Genomic DNA, 8,834 nt, shown 5'->3' with positions numbered 1-8,834 from the left:
ATCTCTTTGTAACATGCCTTCTGTCTGTAGATCGCTTGTGTGTTTTGCAGCTACATGTCACGTTGTCCCCACCTGTGAGTATTGTTTTGGTTATGGTGTTTGAGTGTTTGTTTGATGGTGGGAAAAGGGGGTAACCATACAAGTCGCCCTTGGGCTACACTACCCGTAGTTAAACATTGTTAAAAACACTAGTTAGAACTGGGCGGACCACCCCCTGTATTTTTAGTTAGCTGTTTGTGAAGTAGGCTAGTCTAGCTTAGGGGTGTTTTTGAATTATTATTCTTTCGTTCCTTGGATCCTGCTCAGCCCCTTTTCCTGCTCACCCCCCCCCCCCCACCCCCCCCATTTACCGTGTGTTTATAAATAAACATTTAGTGTTTGACGGTAATTAAGTTGTCTGTTATTTGTTCTCACTGTTACGTTTTCACTACTATAATTTGCATGAGTTGTGTTACGGGTCCCATTACCATCCCCCCTAGATGTCGGGCCAAAGGGATTCGTAACACAAGGGTATAGTAGGATGTGAATAGAGTGGAGGTAAACCTAGGCATTGAGTGACGATGAGAGAGGTTTTGTCTCTAGAGGCACCTTTTAAGCCAGGGGGGGTCATCGCACGTGTGGGGGTTGGAACAGAAGAGCTAAGGCATTTTGAGCAGTGCTGGAGGCTCTACAGTGAAATAAGACAATAATCACTAACCAAAACAGCAATAGGCAAGGCATATTGACATTAGGGAGAGGCATGTGTAGCCGAGTGATCATAGGGTCCGGTGACTAGATAGGTGAGCTGGAGACACGCCGATTCAGACAGCTAGCGGGCCGGGACTAGCAGGCTCGCAGATGGGCCTTCGGGAGACGTCGCAATGGAAGAGCCTGTTGAAACCCCCTCAGATAGTTACTACGGCAGACCAGTCGTGATGGATCGGTGTGGCTCCATGTCGGCAAAATAGGTATTGTAGCCCAAGAATTGGTTGATGGACCTCTTCAGCTAGCCGGGAGATGGGCCTAGCTCAAGGCTAGCTCCAGGCTAACTGGTGCTTGCTTCGGGACAGAGACGTTAGCCAGGAGTAGCCACTCGGATAGCAGCTAGCTAGCTGCGTTGATCTGGTGTAAAGGTTCAGAGCTTGCGGTAGGAATCCGGATATGTGATAGAGAAAAAGCAGTCCGATATGCTCTGGGTTGATATCGTGCTGTGCAGACGGGCAGGAATTGACCGGGCTGAGGCTGGCTGATGTCCGAGTTAACGGTGATGACCGCTAGCAGTGGCTAACTGACTACTAGCTAGTAGCTAGTTAGCTGGCTAGCCCCTGATGGGGGTTCTAAAGTGTACAAAATAGCAGATCCGTACCACATTGGGTGAGGTGGGTTGCAGGAGATTATGTTCAGTCCGTAGATGGAAATTGACATAACAAAAAAATATTACAAATATATACTAAATGTATACGAAGAAAAAAATATATATGGGATGGGACAAGATAAACAGACGTCCGACTGCTACGCCATCTTGGAATCTAATTGTCCGTAGAGCTCCGAGACAGGATTGTGTTGAAGCACAGATCTGGGGAAGGGTACGAAAAAAAATCTGCAGCATTGAAAGTCCCCAAGGACACACTGGCCTCCATCATTCTTAAATGGAAGAAGTTTGGAACCACCAAGACTCTTCCTAGAGCTGCCCGCCCGGACAAGCTGCACAATCGGGGGAGAAGGTCCTTGGTCAAGGACGTGACCAAGAACCCGATGGTCACTCTGACAGCGCTCCAGAGTTCCTCTGTGGAGATGGGAGAACCTTCCAGAAGGACAACCATCTCTGCAGCACTCCAGCAATGAAGCCTTTACGGTAGAGTGGCCAGACGGAAGCCACTCCTCAGTAATAGGCACATGACAGCCCGCTTGGAGTTTGCCAAAAGGCACCTAAAGACTCTCAGACCATGAGAAACAAGATTCTTTGGTCTGATAAAACCAAGATTGAATGCCAAGGGTCACGTCTTGAAGAAACCTGGCACCATCCCTACGGTGAAGCATAGCGGTGGCAGCATCATCATGCTCTGGGGATGTTTTTCAGCGACTGGGAGACTAGTCAGGATCGAGGGAAAGATAAATTGAGAAAAGTACATTCCCCATCGAACCTGACAGAGCTTGAGAGGATTTGCAGAGAAGAATGGGAGAAACTCCCCAAATACAGGTGTGCCAAACTTGTAGCATCATACCCAAGAAGACTTGGCTGTAATCGCTGCCAAAGGTGCTTCAACAAAGTACTGAGTAAAGAGTCTGAATATTTGATGTAATGTTTTTTGCAAAATAAATTATAACCTGTTTTTGATTTGTTATTATGGGTTATTGTGTGCAGATTAATGAGGTATTAAAAAAAAAAAAAAAAAAAACATCTATTTTAAAATAAGACTAATGTAACAATGTGGAAAAAGTCAAGGGGTCTGAATACTTTCCACATGTAATGTACTACTGTACAAAATTAAGGCAAGAACTTGTCATCCACAAACAGAAGGCTGATCATTGTAGTATACTTTGTCCTAGGCCGCCACATTTTCTACTGTGGACGTGAATGTGGAAAAGCTGATGACCACTGCCAGTGAGTATTATTGTATCATGTCTGTACTGTATCATGTCTGCTTATTTCTCCAGGTGCCTGTTAAACATAGTTTGCCATTTACTTGACCCGTAAAACAGGTTTAAACTTGTTTGCAAGATTTAAGACGCGGATATATCTACAGTCTTAAGATTATCCCTGGGGCAAAGTTGGTTGCATTATTGTCATTATCAGTTCCTGGTTTGAGCTAGTTTTACCTGTTTAGTGTCAGGACAGGCCTGAGGGATGTCCACTTTGTTATTAGTATTTGCATTCTTCCTAACCCAGTTGCTTCCCTCTATATAGTTCTGACAAGAAGAGTGACCACGTTTATATATGCACAGTATTCCGGATAGTAGCTCATATCCCGCTTAAGGTTTTATTCGGGATAAGTTCATATGGGTTAAATGGAATAGTAACTGAAATCTGGACACTGACTGTAGACCTATAACCTCTCACGTGTAGCATAATATTAACTCCTGCAGAATTATGCATTTCTTGCAGTAAAATTATACAATAAATGTTACTTTTGTCTCGGGAACAGGAGTGGAGAAATTATTTATTTTATCTCTTTAGAAAATGAGAATGCGTGTGTCACTTGTTATCTTTAACACTGTTATGCAAGCAGACAGCATTTCAACCACATAAAATATGCACCCAAGACGAACTGAAGTCTTATATATATATCGTACCAGTCAAAAGTACCAGTCAAAAGTTTGGACATACCTACTCATTCCAGGGTTTTTCTTTATTCGTACTATTTTGTAGAATAATAGTGAAGATATCTAAACTATGAAATAACACATATGGAATCATGTAGTAAGCAAAAAAAGTGTTAAACAAGTCAAAATATATTTTATATTCTTCAAAGAAGCCACTCTTTACCTTGGTGACAGCTTTGCACACTCTTGGCATTCTCTCAACCAGCTTCATGAAGTAGTCACCTGGAATGCATTTCAATTAACAGGTGTGCCTTGTTAAAAGTACATTTGTGGAATTTCTTTCCTTCTTAATGCGTTTGAGCCAATCAGTTGTTATGACAAGATAGCCCTATTTGGTGAAAGACCAAGTCCATATAATGCAAGAACAGATCAAATAAGCAAAGAGAAATGACAGTCCATCATTACTTCAAGACATGAAGGTCAGTCAATCCAGAAAATTTCAAAAGCTTTCAAGTGCAATTGCAAACACCATCAAGCGCTATGATGAAACTGGCTCTCATGAGGACAGCCACAGGAGAGGAAGACCCAGAGTTACCTCTGCTGCAAAGGATAAGTTCAGTAGAGTTACCAGCCTCAGAAATTGCAGTCTTAATAAATGCAGAGTTCAAGTAGCAGACACATCTCAACATCAACTGTTCAGAGTAGACTGCGTGAATCAGGCATTCATGGTCGAATTGCTGCAAAGAAACTACTACTAAAGGACACCAATAACAAGAATACTTGTTTGGGCCAAGACACACGAACAATGGACATTAGACCGGTGGAAATCTGCCCTTTGGTCTGATGAGTCCAAATTTGAGATGTTTGGTTCCAACCGCCGTGTCTTTGAGAGACGGAGAGTAAGTGAACGGATGATCTCCGCATGTGTGGTTTCCACCGTGAAGCATGGAGGAGGTGGTGTGATGATGTGGGGGGGCTTTGCTGGTCATACTGTCAGTGATTTATTTAGAATTCAAGACACACTTAACCAGAATGGCTACCACAGCATTCTGCAGCGATATGCCATCCCATCTGGTTTGCGCTTAGTGGGACTATCATTTGTTTTTAAACAGGACAATGACCCAAAACACACCTCCAGGCTGTGTAAGGTTTATTTGACCAAAGAGATTGATGGAGTGCTGCATCAGATGACCTGGCCTCCACAATCACACGACCTCAACCCAATTGAGATGGTTTGGGATGAGTTGTACTGCAGAGTGAAGGAAAAGTAGCCAACAAGTGCTCAGCATATGTGGGAACTCCTTCGAGACTGTTGGAAAAGCATGAAGCTGGTTGAAGAACGCCAAGAGTGTGCATAGCTGTCATCAAGGCAAAGGGTGGCTACTTTAAAGAATCTCAAATATAAAATATATTTTCATTTGTTTAACACGGTTTTGGTTACTACATGATTCCATTTGTGTTATTTCATAGTTTTGACGTCTTCACTATTATTCTACAATGTAGAAAATAGTAAAAATAAAGAAAAACCCTGGAAGGAGTACTGTAGGTGTGTCCAAACTTTTAACTGGTACTGTATATATATGTGTGTGCTGTTTGACATTATACTGCGTTGTTAGGAGCTAGTAACATAAGCATTTTGTCGCGCCCGCTATAACATCTGCTAAACTGTGTACGCAACCAATAAAATTTGATTTGTTTTCTAAATACCCCCCCAATGTATGAATTGTATGTTTCTCTGTGTCGGTCTTTCTGTGTGTCTGTGTCGGGGCAGAATCAGATCAGCCCACAGTATATTCATAAAGGATTCAACTGAGCAACCAATCTATGTTGTTATTGTTCTAGTGGAGCAGAATGTGGTACTGAAACTGTATGGGGATTTTCAAGAAGAAAGATTCTTGCTCCTGAGGAAACGTCGAACCTGGCCAAAACCGTACGCTACTACATCAACAGAGACTTGGAAACAGAGCTTGGCTTGACGGTGCGGTTAACTCATCCTTTTATTTATTTATTTTATTTCACCTTTATTTAACCAGGTAGGCTAGTTGAGAACAAGTTCTCATTTACAACTGTGACCTGGCCAAGATAAAGCAAAGCAGTGCGACACAAACAACAACATAGACATGGAATAAACAAACATACAGTCAATAACACAATAGAAAAAGTCTATATACAGTGTGTGCAAATGAGGTAAGATAAGGGACTGAAGGCAATAAATAGGCCAATAGTGGCGAAATACTTTCCTTGACCAATATCTTCCTTGTCATCATCCATGTTCCATATGATTTTTCAAAATTCCACTATCATATTTCTTGCATCCCCAGGATAAATTGGGTGAGATAGAAGGTGCAACTGTCACTGGCTTATCTGCTGTTCCACTCCAGCAACTTCAGTAATGACTTCAAAGTATCTTTACCTGTGGGAGAGGTACAGTAGACCACATTCTAGTCTTTGCCACGTTCTAGTGTTTGCCCTTAAGTTCCAAGGAAAGATTATTGATGAAGGGTGTTTGTAAAGCCTATATGACTTACATGGACACTGCCCTGTCACAGGACATGGTGGATCTACATTTGAGAGCAGAGGACTGGTAAAAGTGTTGCTTTTTCCGAAAAAATTCTTTCATTCAGAAGTATACAAACACATGGCATGAGTTGTTATTGTTGTAAGATACTGTGTGCGTGCTTTATGGCCCCTGTAAATCCACAGCCTAGATGAATTTGAGGTGCGTCTTGATTTTGACGTCCCTCCGGGGGAAAAATTATTTCTAAAGAAAAGGTGCTAGTGGGTCAGGCCTTACAAAAGGAGTTGGGCCTCAGCTCGCCCCCTGACCCTAAAAAGCTACATGGTGATGATTTTTATGCACTTATTACACACACTGCACTAATTGCTGCTTGTCATCCATAATTTCAACACTAATGAAGACTGAATATTGATGCTGACCAAATTAGTCTGTTTTTCCAGTCTCATGAAAGACATTGTTGTGGGAAATTGTTTTATTTCTACTGTGGTGTCATTCACTGTAATTATGGAACAAGTCTCAAACAGGTTGACTGACAGATGGAAGATCCAACCAGAGATGGTGTTTGTCTTTTTCCTCCCAGGTGCCCGTTCTAGCTGTGGTTGGCTCAGGGGGAGGGACCAGAGCAATGACTGACCTGTATGTCAGTCTGAAGGGGCTGCAGAGACTGGGCCTACTGGATGCTATATCACTGGTGTGTCAGGCTCCACATGGTGAGCATGGAATTTATCTCCATTGCAATTAAATATGCAGTATCCTATAAGCAAAATTAACGAAGGAGTGAATGAACAAACTAACACATGCCAGTTTATACTACTGAGACCCCTACTTATGTGACATAAATTCCTGTTCAACAGGGCCTTAGCTGGCTGTATCAGGAAGCAGATTGGTCACAATGTGATATGGATGAGTCCATCTCAGCTATGGAGGGGGAGATCACCAAGAGTTTCCTCAATGCCTTCACCGCTGAGAAGCTGCAGTACTACAGACACCAGATGGCAGAGAAAGAGAAGGAGGGTCATATGGTGTCACTCATAGACATGTGGGGTCTGGTAATCAAGCACTGCCTGTATGGGAAGGTACAACAGCCTACTGTACACTCATACTTTACAATACACACTGTACTAATCACACTGCAATAGGAAGGAGTTTCGCAGAAATGGTTGTTGCCTGTAATTATAGTGCTTTTTATTTCATTGAAACTATGGAATGTTTTTCCCACAGCCACAAATTAGTGTCTTATGTCTTTCACACGGAGTCATGATGCTTTACATAATTAACATTTTGCGAAGTTGTTTGGAACAGCCTGTGTGACAGAATGTTTTCTCCAATGTGTGATTTGTATTAGAACACTAGTACCCTGTCTGACCAGCAGAAGGCTGTATCAGAGGGACAGAACCCTTTACCCATCTGCACTGCTGTCAACCTGAAAGATGGAGTGAAAGACGCCACAAGAGAACTTGGTCAAGCGGTTCTAGCAACTTATGTTTGATAATATGTATTTCAATGCAACCCAAACAGTGGCCCACGTGTTGAATCAAGGAATATTGTAACAGAATGTTGATGGTGTTAACTTGTATGTTATTTACATATCTTTATGTATCCAGGTAATACACTCAACTTATGTTGCGCGTGTCAAAGCAAAAAATGCTATACAACCGATTTGAAAATTGCAGTTGGAGTTTAAATGGCTGCTCCTATCATTTTAGAGTGGTGTGAGTTCACACCATGTGAGATGGGCATTCCAAAGTATGCTGCATACATCCATGCGGAGGACTTCGGGAGTGAATTCTACTTTGGTCACCTAGTCAAAAAACACCCAGCGATACGTACCTCCTATCTGCTTGGTGAGAGATCACTTATTTGTGTGCGCATGTGTTTGAGAGAGAGAGAGGGTGGGTGGTTATATAGTATCTCTGCACTAATGTGCAAAATGTATCTATGAATTTCAATGTAAATGCAATACTTTTTACAATGGTTGTGGGCACCTCTGCGTTGACAGGTCTTTGGAGCAGTGTCTTCCCTCTTAACCTGACCCAGCTTTGGAGATTTGCAACTGGAGGTCAGACATCCTGGAGCCCGGGGTGAAGATGTCAACAAAATAGGTCAGAACAAATAAAATGTATTGGTCACATACACGTGATTAGCAGATGTTATCACGGGTGTAGCGAAATGCTTGTGCTTCTAGCTCCGACAGTGCAGTAATATGTAACAAATTACACAATATATACCCAATACACACAAATCTAAGTAGGAATGAATTAAGACTATATACACGTATGGACGAGCAATGTCAGAGCAGAACGGACTAAGATACCTTAGAATAGTATAGAAAACAGTATATACAGTGGGGAGAACAGGTATTTGATACACTGCCGATTCTGCAGGTTTTCCTACTTACAAAGCATGTAGAGGTCTGTAATTTTTATCATAGGTACACTTCAACTGTGAGAGACGGAAAAAAATCCAGAAAATCACATTGTATGATTTTTAAGTAATTAATTTGCATTTTATTGTATGACATAAGTATTTGATACATCAGAAAAGCAGAACTTAATATTTGGTACAGAAACCTTTGTTTGCAATTACAGAGATCATACGTTTCCTGTAGTTCTTGACCAGGTTTGCACACACTGCAGCAGGGATTTTAGCCCACTCCTCCATACAGACCTTCTCCAGATCCTTCCGGTTTCGGGGCTGTCGCTGGGCAATACGGACTTTCAGCTCCCTCCAAAGATTTTCTATTGGGTTCAGGTCTGGAGACTGGCTAGGCTACTCCAGGACCTTGAGATGCTTCTTACGGAGCCACTCCTTAGTTGCCCTGGGCTGTGTGTTTCGGGTCGTTGTCATGCTGGAAGACCAAGCCACGACCCATCTTCAATGCTCTTACTGAGGGAAGGAGGTTGTTGGCCAAGATCTCGCGATACATGGCCCCATCCATCTTCCCCTCAATACGGTGCAGTTGTCCTGTCCCCTTTGCAGAAAAGCATCCCCAAAGAATGATGTTTCCACCTCCATGCTTCTTGGTTGGGATGTTGTTCTTGGGGTTGTACTCATCTTTCTTCTTCCTCCAAAC

General features: G+C 42.5%; 1 pseudogene; it reads left to right on the top strand.

Annotated features, from left to right (window-relative positions):
- The first annotated feature begins 860 nt into the window (after positions 1-860).
- On the top strand, positions 861-7,877 carry LOC129855867 (cytosolic phospholipase A2 zeta-like; annotated as a pseudogene).
- Positions 7,878-8,834: the final 957 nt, after the last annotated feature.

This window comes from Salvelinus fontinalis, chromosome 1, assembly GCF_029448725.1.
Source record: "Salvelinus fontinalis isolate EN_2023a chromosome 1, ASM2944872v1, whole genome shotgun sequence".
In the NCBI taxonomy this organism is placed as follows: Eukaryota; Metazoa; Chordata; class Actinopteri; order Salmoniformes; family Salmonidae; genus Salvelinus; species Salvelinus fontinalis.
Note: the sequence above shows the minus strand (reverse complement) of the source record. Positions and strands in the feature narration are given on the sequence as shown.